At 37.8% G+C, this 19,258-nt stretch overlaps 1 pseudogene; it reads right to left on the bottom strand.

The window, feature by feature from the left end:
• Positions 1 to 10,811: 10,811 nt before the first annotated feature.
• On the bottom strand, positions 10,812 to 11,803 carry LOC149163731 (uncharacterized; annotated as a pseudogene).
• Positions 11,804 to 19,258: the final 7,455 nt, after the last annotated feature.

The following is a 19,258-nucleotide window of genomic DNA, read 5'->3' as shown; positions in this document are numbered from 1 at the left end:
AAAAAACTAGAAATTTTAGTATTTTCCTGCACAAATGTGCCAAAACTATTTTCTGTGATTTCAGTTACATTTAATTTTTTATCAATTTGCTTTAGATTAGGTAACGATTATGGTTTAGTGAATAATTAGTTGGATTAGGGTTGGGTTTTCAGGAATAAAGGTAAGAAGTGGAATTTCCTAGGCGAGATGATGATTAAAAAACTGACTTGTGATGTTCACATAAAGTGTCTTCAAAGTTTTCTAATCACCTCGCTATTTTAATGGTTGCCGATTTTTCTCTTTGGTATCTTTCTTTTTGATGTCCAAAACTACACTTTTACTCTTGGTACTACCTAGATTTGTTATTTGGTAATGCAAAAAGGCACAGTTCTTTCCCACTTAGCCATTTCAGTTATAAAGAGGAGAGACCATGGAGTCATCCCCAAATTAGTTTTGAATAGTGATTGGAAACCATAATTGATCTCTTTTAGAAACATCATAAGGAGTCACTATTGAGATTTTCACAACGAATTCCAATTTTCTCATACAACAGAGGTATGTTATCCATGGATTTGCAAAATTTCGAGTGAGTGTTGAATACCATAATAACTATGTAGTGCAAACATCTTCTAAGACATGGAAAAGACAACTCTGGACACATTGATACATATATGCTTTGTGATCTTTAATCATTTTGACCATTGTAAATATTGTTGTTGATAAAAAGGCTCCTCATAGTAGTTCTTCCACGTTCCATTCAATAACAACATAAGTTATTAGAGGTAGCTGAAATGCTTGACATTAAATGATAAAATCTAGAGACATGGCTGCATGATAAATGGTTGCGATGAAGTAAAAACTCTGCTTTTGCATTGTATAATGAATTCAAAATAAATGGTCATGTATGAGTAATGAGTGTTAAGAATTGAACAACCAAATTTATTAATCAAACTGGGCAACTCGCAAGTGAGGAGCTTCACCAGGAGACTGCCTCGGAAAAACGCTCTACCACAATAAAAACATTTGGGTCCTAACTCACTTATGTTTGAGGGCATATGTTGAGGTGATTTTCTCTATGGTGTAATTCCGCTTTTTTGTCCTACATTTGCCTTCCCTCTGAAGGGCTTCTTCTTTCCCATTAGAGCAAGATTTGAACTCTGGGGTTTCAGGGTCATCTCCCTTTCCTCCTCCTGCATTAGGATCCTTGTCAATTCTTCAAACTTGGGGGCTTTCTCTCTTTCATTCGAGCCAGTGATAAACATCTGATAGTCGTCAGTCATACCATTCATGGTAATCGTGACCAAATCAGTGTCTGACACTGTTTCACCAATGTTGTCCAACTTATTTTTGAGCTCCTTTATGCGAGAGATGAACACTACTACTGATTCATTCTCCTCCATTTTAATGGAGATAATCTCACTCTTTAGAAACATCAGGTGGTTTATGTTCTTTATCTCATACAAGTCTTTCAGAGTTGTCCAGATATCTGTTGCAGATTTACATTCTATGATATGAGGAATAATGCAATCTTTCACAAATAATTTAAGCATCTCCTTCGCTTTATTCTCCCTTTTTTCCGAGTCCTGGAGTGTTGTTGTTGTTCCGCCTATAGCTAGGGTCGGTCTCAACTCCACCGGTTGCAACCACCTACGCGTTTTGTCCCTCTAACACGGTCTACAGCTGAAATTTCTAATTGGAGTAATTGGATCCATTGAATCTATTGCTCTCATTCATATATGCCTCTGCCATTTGGTTATTCATCTTGACAGGCCTCCCTCAAGAAATAAAAATTTCGACCTCTAGCACTTCAAAAGACGGATCTATCTCTGGATCCAAGGAGCAATCTAAAAACAAATGGGTGCTCTCTCTTAATAAAAAACAACTTCTCCGATTAGATGAAAAAAAAAAAAAACAAAACCCCCTTTGTTCTTTAAAAAAAAAAAAAAAAAACTCTCCTTTATTTAAAAGAATGACTCCTTTTTGAATGTACCCTCCCCCGCATTAAAAAAAATACCTAAAAAAAAAAATTCTTAGATCAAAAAAAGCGATCACATACCATGTTACAAACTAGCATGAAGCGACAACATCCGCTAGCATCTCAAGAACACTTTACAATCTTTTAACCATTCAACCATGCTTGAAATATTCGTCGGATAATTGCACACCTTTGTTGTAAATGTGCCTTATATATCCAACAATTGCCACCTTCGATTCATGCCAAAAAATGGAAGACAATAGCCTACTCTTAGTATGGCCAAACCACTATTCAAAAGATTTCGTACTTTTAAAATACACGACTGTTGCATCTTGTGGTCATAGGAGAAGCAATGATAATGTTCCAAATTATCAAACCCATTCAGATCCGTTACATTTTTAAAGCAGTCCTCCACGCCACACAGTGCCACTAATCCCGATTAGTGGTATCGATTGTGACAACGGGACTCTCAACAATAGATCCCTCGCTCCAGCGGAAACCTCCATGAAGTTGCCACCACGAACAAGGCACAACACCTCTGCAACTTACACCACAATCCTAGCTTCCAACCAAGGCAGAATTCACTAGCAGATCCGCTCACCACACCACACGCAAGCTCCTTTGCTCGACCTCCCAATAGCTTCCACGCTCATCGATTGACCACTACCCACCACGATGCACCCCAGCATGCACAGTGGTTTCATCCACGGGGGCTTCACTTGGGCAGAAATACCATACTACATGGGTTCATATTTGGCGATATATGTTGAGATAAAAATGACATAATATATTGGGGGATATATAGGGGGAAAGGGGTTTTTATATTGGAAGGTATAAAAAATGGAGCTCAAACATAATGAAAAAATATAAAGGAGTATAAAAAATGTTAATGAAAAAATGGATACCTAAAATATCTAGTGGAAGTAGGGGTTTTTTTAATTAGGAAGATGTATTTGGTTTGTATTGGTAGGGGGCTAAATAATGTTATTTTTCGAGACATTTTCTAATATGAAGTCAAAGTAATGGTATTGTTTAATATTCCATGAACACACGTGATAGGTTCAAGGTTCATTGAGTGAAGCCCCCATGATTTCATCGAGCAACAGATCTAGGAATCCAACTATGACCTCCATAGATCAATATCATGCCAACAACACATGTCGTCCTTCAAAGCAGCATTAGCACACATACAATGAAGAAAATTGCTGGAAGCTGCACCCTGAGCTGAGACCTGAAAGGAATGACAGAAAGGGGAAGCATAAGGCCATCACCATCATGCAGCAAAACCAAGATTCCGAGTCAGAGAAAGATGAGAAGGTCACATATGCGGGATTTGCATGAAGTAGGCCCATTGACTTGGGGTCCGATTCCAACAATGAAATGATGTTTGTAGCCCTTGGGATCGTGGCAGAAGGACCCATAGATTTGGGGTCTGATTCCAGCAATGAGTCAAGGATTTCAACAGACATAACGAAAAGGGAACTTCCCACAATAGGACTCCAAGAACTTGAGAAAATCAACCACCGCATCCAAGAAGAGAATGCTGGGCTAAGGAGGCTTCTAGAGGAGGTAAGGGAAGAAAAACAAATATTACTACGCCAGTTGTAAGCCAAGGATGAGGCCTTGGAAAACCTGCAACATCGATCTTTGGAGGTAAAAAATGATTCTTTGATTTCATATGATTTTCATGATGATGAATTCACTGCTTTTGAAAAACATACTACAGGGATTGGATCCAAACTATTGATGAAAATGGGGTGTCAGGGAAAGGGCCTCGACATCAAAGGCCAAGGCATCGTAAACCCCATCGAAGTCAAGGAAATGGCCCATCGTGCAAGACTCAGATGCGCTAGAAAGGAGATGAGAGAAAGCTCCAATACAGCTAGTAACTAGCCAACGACAGACGATGAAACTCCTTCCTCACATTCCAGCGATAGTGAGGGATCGATGAACACTTATCAGAGGAATACCGAGGGAAAGCGCCCCAAGGAAGCCCCGAAAGTTTGGAGGAAAAATAATCGTTGTAGTCCTTGCAACAAAGAGGGACACCAAAAAACCACGTGTCTGATGCTCCATGCTCCGGAAACATCGTCAGAGGAGGCGAAAGGTGAACATGTTCAACAAATGAATCCAACCCATTCACAGTGGTCTAATTTATTAAGTTTGTTTTTTTAAGGTAGTATCTTGTTATGACCACCATTGTAAATCATACGTTGCAAGTAAATGTAAAAGTGATGGTGTGTTTCCTATCACTTCAAAATGAAATGATGATATTTTGGCCTTTCTTTATTAGTAGTTGAGGTATTGATTACTTTTTATGTAATCCTTGGCCAAGGAGTGTGTGCTATAAACTCTTGGCAAGGAAGGGTTGTTAAGTCATGTATGGTGTGCAAGATTGCAAAGAATGTACTAGTTTCACATGCAGGTGATTAAAAGTGTGGATTGAAAAGGATACAAACAGTGTGCTAAGTGTAAATGCTTTTGGGGTCCCAAAGCTCCTCAGTGGGGAGGATTGATCCAAACACATGCAGAAGTCCAAGAGCACTTAGGAAGGGTAAAAATTAAAAGTGTTTGGATTCATGTTGAAGATCTCGTCGTCGTGATCGTGGTGGTGCAAACGGTTCGTCAAACTGAGTCCGTATGCGAAAAATAGGAGCAACCATAGTTTAGGGTTGACTTGGCTGATTAGGCAGGCTTAAGGAGGCAACAATTTGGACAAAATCCGACCACCGGATTCTGACCAACCTAGACCAAATTCTGGGTGAGTTTGTGGCCTCTTTAAATTGTCTCCTTCGGTCAATTTTCCGATTTTTCATAAAGGAACATGGATTTATTATAAAACAAAAATATATATTATGAGGTGGCGGGCCATGACCCCTACCACCTCCCTTCCCAACTGCACATATTAAAATATAAAACGAATTTTATTTTTGGGTTGGCAGCCATGACCCTGCCGAACCCTCTGGTCAACCTCCATAAAACATTAAGAGGTCAGTGACCATGACCCCATCGGCCCCCATAACCACCATATCCCATGTTAAGGGGGTGCGGGCCCCGGTGGATCTACCACCCACAGTGGAACCACCACCCAAAAAAACATAAACGGAACCCAAAATATTTCCGAAATATTTTTTTAAGGGTGCTGGCGGGGATCGAACCCGGCTGGCCCACATGGCCAGCCCCCAAGCGGGCGACCCCATGAATGTATTTAATAAGCAATGGCCTAATCCAGCGCGTGATTTTTTTTTCAATATGTCCCAGAGTTTAAAAACAAACATGTATGAAAAATGGGAGGGGCGGGGTTTGACCACCCGACCCCTCCTCAACGAAATTTTTAATTAGTCATTGCGCCCAACAACCCTCATTGGGTAATCTGCCTACCAAGAAATATATCAGTCCTTTTGCATAGTGCGCTAGGAGGAGGCCATGAGAGGGCACGAATTTCTATGCAGGTGGAACCCTGAGCCGTGCAGAGAGGGGGCCGGAACAATGATCTGAGCAATTTCTCCAGGGGGCAGATTTTCATTTTGTCGGTTTTCCAAAAATTTTATATGGTTTTAGCATTTCTCAACGCCATGAACTCAACGATGTTATCCATTTATCCATTAGAGGTCTGTAATTTTTGGGCTTCTTCAATCTTGGAGGTATAAGGTCGTCATTTTGATTTTTGATGTACTTTCATTATTTTTCCATCTAAGGAAAACAGTGCCTCCCAAATAATTCGAGTAGAGCCCAAAGATGTAGTCCCTTCTGGATGAACTCCGATATCAATCCTATGTCTTCTATGCGTGACTTGCTAATCTTCTCTTCCTCTTATTTTATGCACTTGTAATTTCATGGTTAAATGCAAGCTTAATATGTAATTCTTTAATGCATCACAAGGAAAATACTTTTGGGGTCACTATACCATAGATACATATATAGAAAAATTGTAAACTTCCAATCACAACAATGTATTCATTTTCATCTCTATGTTATTCAATACTTCATCAAGTTTTCTATATCTAGAATACAAAGTACAACACTCCAACATCTATGATAAGCTTGGTCCACATGTAGAAGCAGGAGAACATGGTTCCTGATAGCTGTCAACCTACACCACACAATGGTATCACTTGAACATACATATATTGAACATGTTCTCTTGAGCTTTCATCACTACACCATCTCTAATAAGCTTGATCCACATACATAATCTTACACCACACAATGCTATCATTTGCCAACGACATATATATTGAACATGTTCTCTTGAATTTTCATCACTCCTTGCTTATAGAATATAAATACACAATTGCATTACCTACTTTCAAGTTCACAACCAAGCACAAATACAACATGCTCTCGAATCTCAACTCTCCCTCAAAAAACACCACATGCACCAGGGAATCTGAATTGGATTCTCACGTGGCATGTCTCACATGTAAATACATGCATCTTTGAAAGTAAGCTGATCCAACATATATCATGACGAAGGATTGAATTTATGTGCTTATAACTACACTTTTCCATCCGCAAGGAGGAAATCCTACTATGAAATTCTAATTCATCATTTTTTTCCAAAACCTTTTCTAGTAAAGAAATTTCGATGCATCATTTTATCCCAGGAAAAGTTTGTCCTTGCATTATAAATTTAACACGATGAGTTCTCACCCCCTCACTAGAGAGTCCAATCATGTTTGGCTTTGACATCATGTATAGTGATATTCGAGGCATGTTTGGATTTGATATCATGTATAACAAATCTAACCAAATTGTTCAAAAATACAAGCCGTGCGAACAATATATGCATGTTTAGCTTTGACATCATGCATAGCAATGTAGCCAAATCATTCAAAAATACAATCGGCATGAACCATCTTGCAATTAAAAATAGGTTTGATCACACCAAATACCACATGCTTATTTACTAGTTACAATTACCCTTAACCAAGTCAAAATTCACCTAACAGTGAGCCAAAGAAACTATAGTAATAAAATCCATCCTAATGAGTTGAATTTAATATCATGCAATGCCCAAGGCAAAAAAAAGTCTTAATTATCCATCTGATTAAGATGGATGGATTGAAAAATAATCCTTCTATATTTTAAGATAATTTACAATCCATATCATTCTACTTCATTTTGTGCACTTAAGTGATATCTTCATTTTCTTGATATTTTGATGTCATCCATATCATCCCACAAACTAAAAATGAAATATCATGTAAAGAAAAAAAATGGAAGCACAATTTCACAATTTTTTTGACATTTATAATTTGAAGAGAACACTGTTGTACAAACAATATGTTTACCCAATTTGAGTTAGGACAAAACATTCCTTACAACATTAAAATACCGACAAAACATGGAAAAAAATATCCGCCACCAATACATGAGGCGATAAAATTTTTCATGCAAACAGTAATGTCATGTCACACAAATCAAATATCACTAAAGAAGAAATTATTGGAAAAAAAAATTGCCCAATTTTCTCATATTTATAATTTGAAGAGTATAGAGGTTTATGGACAATATATGTTACTCGATTTGACTCAGGCGAGAACATTTCTTACAACATTAAAATCTATAAGAAAACAAGGAAAATAATTTATCTGCCACCTATACATCAGGTGATCACCAACATAGTAGTAACAATACATATGTACTATTAAAAGTAGAAACCAAAACCTAAAAACAACAAATTAATACATTTTTAACTAATCTACGTCTTCAACAAATAGGTATTTTCAAATCCATGAATCTTGATCTTGTCTTTCTTCACCAAACAAACCCATAAGAAACAATTATCAATTAAAAAAAATGGTAATACTCTTTTAAAACACACAACAACCATGTTTTAAACTATAAAAGAAGTTGCAATTATATATGGTTAGGAAATTACATTGATAAATAACTGAGAAACGTTCTTCCTTTGATCACCTTGAAGCTGGATAACCTAAAAAACAAGTAAACTTGTATGAAGAACAAAACCAGAAATATCTTCCAAAATCCTTAATTGAAATGGATCATAAGACGACATGTGCAATACCTGCCCCAACTCTAGATCCTGCACAATTGTACCATTGCAACATAACTCTTTCTTGAAATCTTTAACAATATTATTATAATTGTAATCCTTTTGAATCCCTTGAATTCTAGTCAGTCACTTTCTTCCATTCCTCTGTTTTATACGAACATGTACATAATCCTTTGTACCCAATCCAACATCTTCCGCTTCCAAATCCTTGAATGGGTTTGTGACAGGGAAAATGGAATAAGGCTTCAACATTTCATTAAGTGAGTGCCAATGAGCTTTTAACTGTAAAATATTATATAATTATCCTAAGGATTTCCTTTTTCACAATCAACATTAAATCTGGAACCCAAAATAAATTTTAGCATAACAAGGTTCCAGACCTCAAGCAAGAGATGACTCATTGAATGTGGATCGTTTCACATTTGATAATAAAATGGGCCTTAAAGAACAAAGTTCAAATAAATTCGAAAAATTGAAGGGAGATATCTCATCTAACTAGCCAAATCCAGTCATACAAAAAACATAGTTTTCAAACTATGGAATAACTCATTTGTGCAGACAAACATGATCAAAAAATACAAAGGAAAATATCCGCAACAAAATGCAAAGCTAATGAGGTTAATAGAAAATTAATCTCAACCAAGCCTCAATTTTCTCAGCAAACTACACCACCTCTATAGTGTAATTCAAAGGAACAAGACTAGGTTGAAACCCCCATCAAATTTCATGGAATATCTACCTACCATGCTTTCCATGAAAGATGTGAAGGAAGTCAGTCATGCTTCTCCAAGCATTTCAAACAAAAATTTAGAGATATTCCACTCTTATGGGCCAAAAAGGTGTCATATAATACTAAAAGTAATCAAATCCCATGAATTCATTACAACATATAAGCCCTTATAATGAAGTTAGATGTGACAGGAAAATAAACCCTAATTTTATCTATATTCATAATTTTTAAACAAAAGATTATAAATAGAATAAAATTTATGGGGCATTTCATCGTATCTGAAAAAGGAAAGATCGCCAAAAAGGACCACACATAATGAAATTTACTATATCCATACCGAGATAAAGATAAGGCATCAGTGATAATTCTAATATTGGGATGGTGAAGCTGAGAAGTCAAACATAACCTGGTGCTTATTACGAACCCATGTTACCTTAGATGGGGAGGTATGGGAGGTATGTACCATCCACTTACAAGAATTTCATCATGAATCTTAACATTTACAATTTCAACCATATCAATATTAGTGACCCAAAGAAGTCTTGAAATCGTCCTTCGCAAAAGGAACCAACAAATCTCCCCGGGTGATGAAAATAAAAGGACATCATATCGTTTCCCCAAAGGGAAAGAAAACCCTAACCCTTCCTAAGAGGAGGCCTGGTTTGCACATCTTGATTGTTGAATAACCTCAAGCACCTCTAAACTTAGGGAAACTAATACACATCTTAAGAACGAGGCAATAAACCCAAAATTTAGAAAATATAATAATCGATAGTTAAATCAACAAAGAGGAGGTCCAAAGACTTACGAAAGGTGGGGATATGGATGTCTTGATCTGACATGAACGTTATTTGTTTCGAATTGAAGAACTCTGGGATTCAAAGAATATGGATAAATACTCTGCAGCGCTTCGCAAAACGCAAGAAAAAAAAATTGATGGATTCAAAATGCAGGGGAGAGGGAAATATATAGGGATGGAGATTCTTCCTAATCTGATTGCACAATTCTATATGTTAAAAAATTGAATGGCTCAAATAGACCCTTTGGAGTGGAATTGTCATGTTAAAACTTTTCTCCTTGTACCAACTGGCTTAGTCTCTTCTAGCATATTCCACAGTTTTCCATAGAAATATTGACAACAATTATTTTCAGAATATAAATAGGTCACTAGCACAATCAAATTCATGGAAGTGTGGAGGTCTGAAATATTTGATGACCTCTCAAGGCATTCCAATGAAGTGTCTGTCACTTCAAGACAGAGCCAATGGAACTGGTGGTTTCTTGCGCATTAGCAATCACATCAAAGTGGCACCCATTGAGGTCCATTAATTATTATTATATCAAAACACTGTGAATCATATCAAAACAACAAGGATATGAGTAGTCCAATTCAAGTAATAAAATTCAATAATTCACACCATTCAAATGTAATGATATATACACACTAATAATTCTACTATTCATAGTTTCTTTGTCTTTATATCTTCAATTGTTTGCATAAAGAGCATTGCTCATTTGAGTTGCATATCTAACTATTGTCACTGTCTAAATTCATGTGTGTACCTTCTACTTTTGAGAATGCACAATTGTTAACGATAGAAATTGGAAAAGCTCACTACTCATCTTATTCAGAATGATCTTTAAGTGCCATGTTTGCAAAAAAATACTTTCATACCTAACAAAAATGTAATTATTGATAAAACGTAAACCTTTAACATGACCAATGTGAAAAAATTAAATGTTACGCTATCATGTATGGTGTCTACTAACCATATAGATTTGTTTCATTATTATTCTACTCAAACATTCAAGACCATACTTGGAACAAATATTGGTCAAATAAGACCTTTTAGAACATTTCTCTACAATGAAGGTAAGACTAGGACCTTACCTCAGCGCTTTATTGTGACAAAATATTTCATTTCCACTAACTGCATATTCACATTAAAAGTAAGTTACCTAACCAGATGTCATCCAATGAACATGGCCATAGTTCTGCATCCAAATATAGTTAACTTTTGGCATTAGGTCATGCTAGTTGGTGCCTCCACAAATGCTGATCTATGATATCATCTTGGAAAAATGTTATTCTGCTAAACCAAATACTCTTATGATCTCTTCATGATAAAGAGTCCTCTTTTGTTTTTGTACAAGGAAACGTCGTACAATATATATGGAAAGTTTCCCCATTTACAAGGAGACATTATCTGCGGCTGCTGACCTAACAGTTTTAAATCAAAATAACCTTTAGCTCCCCGACCTTTCATGCCCGTGGGGCCTTATTTTCTCATACAAGGAATAAGCCTATGACCCTAGCTTCTCTCGAGGGTAAGACTTGGCGAGAGCCTTCATTTCCTTTGTTCCAAGCATCCACATTTTATTAGTTTCCATAGCCCGACAAAAGGCGAGGCCAAATCCAATTTGATAATACATAGAGGTTGAGACCGCATTAAACGAGTAGAGTTAAAAAAAAAAACCATTACATTCTGGGTTGAAGCTTATGCTATCTTATTTAAACTGTTGAAACTACGCATAGCCATCACAAAATAGATAAACCGCAAATGATGAAGCCAAATAGGGGAACAAATTAAACCCAAAATATCATTCCCTCCCCTTATAATCACTGGACATGCATTAATTTACTTATCAAACAAAGCAGAAAAGAGGAGTAAAACTCATACCTTTGGCTTGATAATGGTAAGGCCCAAATGATTTGCGAAGGTACGATTCTAGAAAAGCCGGAGGTATAAGATTACTATTTTGTAGAGTAAGGCGACTCCCTTCTTTGGTGGTCTGTCGAGCCATCTTCGTGCCGAAGGCATCAACTTTTAGTTTTTTTTTCTGCAGTTGTTTCATCTTTCACTTCCTGTCCTTATCCTCATAGACAACGAGTCTCCGTCCTTTGGAATGCGCTAGCATTCTAGCAATGGCCTTCCCAAAGCTAATCCCTTCTTCATATGAATAGCCCTCTCTTTCTGCCACCACCACCCACAATGTAAGCATGGATGCTCTATTTATCTGTATTCTCTCTCTCATTTTGCGTCGGTTAATCTGCATCCTCCATGAATTTCCTTTTCCGTCCTCAGCCTTTGCTTGTCATTGTGATAAGAAAGGAGAAGAAAGAGATGTTTTTTCTTACCAACTCCGAATAATTCCCACAACTTTCAAATAGGGTTGACGCCAAAGTACAGAGGATATTTCAAGTTACAGTAAAATTGGGAGAATTGTTTATACACTCGTCCCAAAAAATCATGAAAGAGAGCATAAGTGGGAAATCGTAACAAAAATACTGGTTAAAAAATAACGAGTGGTCAAAAGAATCCCACCGAAGTCATGAGGTATATTACCAGAAATTAACAAGTCAACGAGCATCCACCACCGACAAGCACTTCGATTTTCTGAAAGGAGGTGGAGAAGGGAAACATGATGCAAGACCCCGTGGAAGGGTAGTTTCTAGGGTCGATGCCCGGTATCGTCGGACACGTCCACCACGTTGTTCTTGTAGTTCAGAAGAATGGAGTTTTGGGTCGCGAATATGAATAGGTTCCTGTCTGAGCACAAGTGCAGATATGGATACATATTGTTCTCCACTTGTGTGTTCGTTCGCGTCTGAGTTCCTGCCCTATTAGAGTTGGGAAGAGTTTAATGGGGCAGTATTAAGATTCGCGACATATGTTGAGGATGATGAATCTCAACAATGACATGACATCAACAAGAATCTCACAAAATAATTGTTATCAATATAATTAATTACAACAAAATAATAGATATCATTGATCCAATGGCTTAAGAGAGTCCCGCATTTGCATATCACCATCGTTGATAAAGTTAAATATGACTGGCTTGATATCACCAAATTAATAAAATAAAATAAAATTATTATTATTATTTATTTATTTATTTTTAACCATGAAAATGAATATTTTAATAATAATTATTAAGATAAAATAATATTCATATAATAATTAGTTTAAGAATAATAATATTATAATTTATAATAAATTATTAAAAAAGTTATATATATAAAAAGAAAAAGTGAAAAACATAAGCAATAATAAGAAACAAACATTCCAAGTCAACCAAAGATAGAGAATAAAGCTTATATATAAGAGTCCATACTTGATTAATGAGTCAAAATCTTATAAGAAAAATAATAATTAAATGAGACTAAAAGTAAAACAAAGCAATAAAAGGGAGAGATTTATTTATCTATTTGTTTATTATTATTATTATTATTTTAATCTTAATTATTATAATAAATTATAATATTATTATTTTTAAACTAGTAGTTATAGGAATATTATCATTATTAAAATATTAATTTTCATAAACTAGCCCTTATATGATCTTTTGGTCTCTACATCGCCCTATATTTAAGCTTGTGCCATGATTTGCATCTTCATCTGATCCTCATGATGAACCATGCTACCTGGTTCGAAACACGTGGACAAAATTTTCTTCTATGTGATTTCTAGCTGGTTCGAACGTGGACAAAATTTTCTTCTATGTGATTTCTACTTGGTTCGAAACGGGTGGACAAAATTTTCTTCTATGTGATTTGTACTGAAAAGACTCTTCTTAATGTAATATGGATCACATAAGCTTAAATTCAGAGGTTATATATATTTTTTTTTTAATTTTAGTATAATTAAAAAAATATATTAAAGTGATGGAGAGAAATATTGTTATTTGTTTATTTAATTTTAATATATATATATAGAAAAAAATATTAAGTTTTCTTCATCCAAATTTGTCACACTCTCCCATACTAAGTAAATTTTTTTTAATGTTACATGGTAATCTTTACCTTAATAAAACATGGTAGTTACATTTTTTTTCTGAATAAAGACTAATTCTATTAAAAAGAAAAGTATAGTACAATCAAGCTTGCAAGCAAGCGAAGCAGAAAAGCAAGGGAGCCACAGGGGATAGGCTACCACCTCGCGCTAAGAGACAATCCAAGAAAGGACTCAGAAGACAAAGGAGAACAAAAAGAAAGAACTCAACTCAGAGAACTACCCCGAGGAATCATTTCCAGCCACACGACATTTTTTGCCTTTTTTCTTGTTTACTTTGACCCACCCAGTGGAGTTTGGCTAAGCCAAGACAATCTGTAGACTATTCTGGACTGGCGGCTGAATTTCCTTATCAGAATCTGAGGAAGAAGAACAATGAGTACGTTTCTGAGAAAACTAAGGGTCAGAGGAGACTGCTGGAGCTCCCGAGGGAGTATCTATCGAAATCACATCATTCTGCACATCTGCTACCGTAGCCTCATCCTTCTGCAAAACAACTTCAGTTTCCTCCTCATCCGAACTAGAGAAATCTAGACTGCCCATTGAGCGGGGAGGCTCACAAGGATTCCAGCGCTTGGCTTTGGGTTTGCGATTTAGATTCTTCTTTTTTTGGAGGAACTGAGGACATGTATTCTGGAGGTGCCCCGTTTGATGGCAATGGCGGCATCTGAAGGCTGTGTTCTCATAATCCAAGGTTTGAGTCCAGTGGAAATCTCCAATCTTGAGATTAATCTGATCCGGTAGTCCTTTACTGATATGTATTTCTGCACAAAGTCTGCCGTAGGTGAAACTACCATTTTCCTTTCTTGAGTTGTCTACAGCCAGGTACCGTCCTAAAGTCTCTCCAATGGAAATGAAAACAGATACATGCCATAGATGAGCTGGAAGATTCGGGAGCCTGACCCAAATCGGAAGCTTGGTGATGACTGCTGTGGAAGGGTCAAATTCTGGAAACCAGGGAGTGAGAAAGAGCCCAGCCGCACCCCAGAACCAAGGGCCTCCCATTAAGGCCTTCTGGTAATCTTCACTTGAGTCAAAAACCACAATGAAGAACCCTTTTGAACATAAGTAAATCTTGCTTTTTTTGGTCCAAGTGGAGTGGATCCATTGGTATAGATCTGCTGTGCGAGGCCAAAGCCCATTAAATCTGCAGATGAGTGCTGATTCTTCAAAAATCTGTAAACGATTTTCAATTTCGGCGTGAGAGAAATTGATGGAAGGAATTTCCTCTGATTTGTCTACCACAAAAGGCTTTGGAGCCGCGTTTGGGTGGGCTGCTTTCGAAGCGGACTGTGGTTGCGCAGCGTCTTTGCTAGCTGCATCTTTGTAAGAGAAAGAAGGGGCAGAGGAGGTCTGCCCAAAGGAACCACCTCTTAAGCGAAAAGAAGCCTCGATAGAGGCGTCCTTATGAATGCTGTAAAAAGAGAGAGGAAGGGGGCTCATTAGTTGCTTACCCTCATATAACAATCTGAGGAAGGAGGAGGGGATCCCCATCCGGCTTTCCAGTTTTTGCAGAAGATCCTGGACTAGATCTGTTGTTCGAACACAAAGCATCCTTGTCTTGCCCAGTAGTTTGACTTGGATTTGAAATTCCTGAGATTCTTCCAACAGATCTGGCTGAATCAATAGAGGAACCTCTGCAAGCAAATCTGGCGAAAATGAGGAGCAGAATTGCTGCTTGCTTCCAGCCAGAAGTGCCCTGTCCATACAACAATTCTGCGCATGTCCTGTAAACATGGCAGTGCATGAGACCACATTTCTCTCAGGCATTGCCCAGAACAGTCCCAATGCGTCGTCCTCTCTCCCATTCTTCATAGAACCAGAAAGCGACTCATTCCAATCAATAGCATCTCGTTCAGGACTTTTCTCAAACACTTTGTATGCAACCTTCATTTGCCCCCATTTGGCAACGAATCTCCAAATGAGCATATTCAAGATGCCCAGGCACCCCTCGGAAGTCGCCAGATTCCCATCTTCCCTCGCCCTGAGCCGTAAATCTACATCAACGCGCTGACTGAATCCTGTCGCGCAGCTCGAATGGGTAGGCAGGTTTTCAGAAAAGTTAATACAGGCTTTCCCTTTCATTGTCTTCCCGGCTTTCTCGCTGTCCATATCATTTTCCTGAGCACATATCTCTTTAGCACGAGAAAGGATTGCTTGAGAAGCCTGCTTCTGTTGAACCAAAATCGTTTCGTTTAAAGCCCATTGCTGAGCAGAATGACTGAGTTCACTGTCGTCCACGGCCACCATTATTTTCTTCACTTCCGCCATCAGAGCCCCGGAAAAACTTAAAGAGGGTTAAAGATTACTCAACATGGTAGTTACATTACTTGATATTAAACACAGAAATAAACTTATAACATAAAGCAGCGGATTCTTCAACCTCTATATGTAATAAAGTAGCGGCACAAATTAAAGTTGATTCCATACATATGTGGCATGTATATAGTCTGCATGCAAACAATGTTAACCAGTGTGATATTCGTTGACTAAGGTTATATGGTTATATATATATGCATGGCGTTCATTTACATAAACCCTTTAAAATGTTTCCGCCACTATGAAGCCTTCGGAACATATACATTGCACAGAGTTCAATTATCATTAAATAGCAACAGCTACCGTTCGGATTTCCATATCCCGAACTTACCTGCATTCAATACATTCGTCCGGCCTCTGCATTGGGTACCAGCTGTTCAAACCTGCGTCGTCCATTTGGCGAGGTAGACGGTGCGATGGCGCTTGGCCATGTGCTCCCGGAGCTCAATGTGTTACGGCCTGGCACCTCGGTGAACGTTGATTTCGCGCCCAACTCCACCGGCTATCGGACGGTAACTAAGGCTTATGGCAGATCAACGGAGGAAAACTTGCCACGAAACGGTAAGAGGTATGGAAAGTTTATAAACCCATTCCCTCTCCATCGGACTCTATTATTCATTTGCTCAAGCGACGAACTGCTGTAGCTCTGTAACCCTGTGTAAATCTCATAAATTTTCCAGCTGCTGTTATGACTACGAGATGGTTCAGGTATGCGTTCAATTAAGGTTTACAACACTTCAATATTTGCTAGCTGGTAATACACTAAGTCTCCCTTTATTTCTAAGCTGTTACAGTTCTTTCATCTGCAACGATTTCCAGCTAATATTCTACAGTGTTAGTTTTTATTTTACATCTGCTCCATTCTGCATTTCGTTCTCGGGTCTAATTGATTATTAGTTGCTGGTTCAGGTAAAGGCTGTCGTCGAATATTGAGGCCAAGGGTAGCTTTCTACATGCTGCCGGCCGTCCTTAACCAGGTATGTATAATACTGTTGGTTATTTCACATTCTCTTCATTCGAATCGAAGTCTGAATCCTGCTTCCCTTGAGCAGGGATGTCAGTCATTATCCATTTCGATTCGGCTCCCGCACAACCAGGGTTCTCTCTCTGGCAATAAGACGGCTTCTTGCCTGCTCAGGCAGGACCCCATTGTCGGGAAGCACAGCAATCTGAGCTTCGTTTGATTAGTCCAGGGGTTATTTGAAATGTTTATTTTAATCTTAAGCCATTCGGCTCGTTTTGTCTACGGACAAATGTTTGTGAACGAACTTATAGTTTTGACTCTGTTATAAACTGTTTAATATTTTCCTGTATAAAATGAGGTTAACCTTTCAAGTTCAATTGTTCACATTCTCCTGTTTACAGTCCTCTCGGGTGGATTTCATCTTCTGTTCCAAGTTTAATATGCAGAGTTTTTCTACACAGAATAATTATTACACAGTTATGAAGTTCCATTACCGTTCTGATATCGTATTAATGTTATGAGGTTCACTACTGATATGTTATTGTGTTACGGTTATGATCTTTCTGTTATATGATGTATTTTGGTTTGATGTGTTCGATTGTGATACCTTGCGGGCTTGTACTCATTTCCGTCCAACTTTGTAGCTGAGGGTTTACTTAAGAATCAGACTGAGGAATGCATATACCACAGATATCATACTATCCTTGTCGCGCATATGGTTTATTTATATAATAGTCAAAATACGTTTTGTTTGGAATATGTAACCCGTGCATGCAAAAGTTACAGGGTTCGATTCATACCTTATGAGGTTCTTACCGCTCTCCGGTTACGGCTATCCAGGTCTGGGTTTGGTCTGCATTTATGTTTGTTTATTTTATGTAAACAACGTTATCGTCTATCTGTTTTCATCTTGTTGCGAGACTTACCAGTCCGCCTTATGTGAATGCGTATTATCAGTTTCTATTCAAGAATGCATGTTCTATTTCACTCGATTCTTGCTGTACAGAACGTATATTTTGTTTGCTTGACTTGTAAAATAACACAGAGGGTCTACAGCACCACCCCTTCCATATTTCTAACCATCACTCAGATAATAAAGACTTGTTTATTCTGATTTGTATCTTAATGTTACTTCTAGATAAATGCAAGGGTTGATGTCTGTTATCGCTTCAAATACAAATGCGTTTTCGGTCTCTGTCTATATTACAACAAATACTATTTGATTTTCTTTTCATTCTCAGTTAAGAATAATAGTCAACTAATCCCTACTGTTACCATTTCTTATCACAGAACAGTGTATTAGTTTAGCACAGTACAGTATAAGAGACAACTTCAGTAAATAAATAGTCTCATAGTAGGCCATACCTGCTTCTCTGCAAACCTACTTGAATGCTTGCTAGTCCACCCGTCCGTAGGAAGAGTCCTTCTCTGACCTTCCACCCCCAAGCACTTGCAGGTCCTACTCGACCGCAATTACACTGGTCTTGCCAGTAAACGCTATCTGATCCTAACCAGACATAGCGTACACAGGAAATTCTTTCCTCTTATGCCATCTGATCCTAACCAGACATAGCATGAATGTTTTCTTTTTCCTCTGCCATCTGATCCTAACCAGACATGGCATTTCCCCCTTTTTCCTCTGGGGTCTCAACTACCTCAAGGTAGTTAGGGTTCCACTGTAACTGATTCCTCAGTTACTAACCATGATTAATCATAACTCAATTCAAATAGTACCAACACAACTGTTTTTCATTCACATAAAATTAATAACAGGAATATATATATTTCTCAAATAAAGTCTTTGTTCAATAATTACTTTCACTATTTACTAACATTAACTTTTCACAAGGGATGTTACATCTCCCCCTCCTGAAAGTCTACATCGTCCCGATGTTGCTGTTCATCCAAAAACAGTCTGGGATAAGTGTCCCTCATCATTTGTTCATCTTCCCAGGTGGCCTCTTCAGGCCCAAAGTGCTGCCACCGCACTTTAACCTGGCTGATGACCTTTTTCCGCAGCTCGACCTTTCTCCGATCTAATATGCTCACTGGTTCGACCAGGAACTCTCCTTCCGGTTCCACCTGAAATACATAACAATCAGGTCAGCTGCTTATTAGTATTCTAATTCAGTTACATTATTTAACAGTCTTCACTTACCTGAATATCTTGCCAACTTATTATATGCCTAGGGTCATAAACATATCTCTTTAAAACTGATACATGGAAGACATTATGGACCCGAATATGGCTAGGTAGGGCGAGCTGGTAAGCTACCGGCCCTACTCGTGCCAGAATTTGGAATGGTCCACAAAAACGCGGTGCCAATTTGGCACAGGCATTCCATTGGAGGGTACTTTTCCTAGCTCGAATTCTGATGTACACATGTTCACCCACTTGATACTCTTTAAATGTTCTCTTCCAATCTGCAAAATTCTTCTGCCTGTCCTGTGCCATCTTTAGATTAGCTCGAACTTT

This window comes from Pinus tabuliformis, chromosome 5_1, assembly GCF_031772625.1.
Source record: "Pinus tabuliformis cultivar Carrire ecotype Pingquan chromosome 5_1, CPIR1, whole genome shotgun sequence".
Lineage (NCBI taxonomy): Eukaryota > Viridiplantae > Streptophyta > Pinopsida > Pinales > Pinaceae > Pinus > Pinus tabuliformis.
The sequence above is the reverse complement of the archived record's forward strand: the minus strand, read 5'-3'. Positions and strand labels throughout refer to the sequence as shown.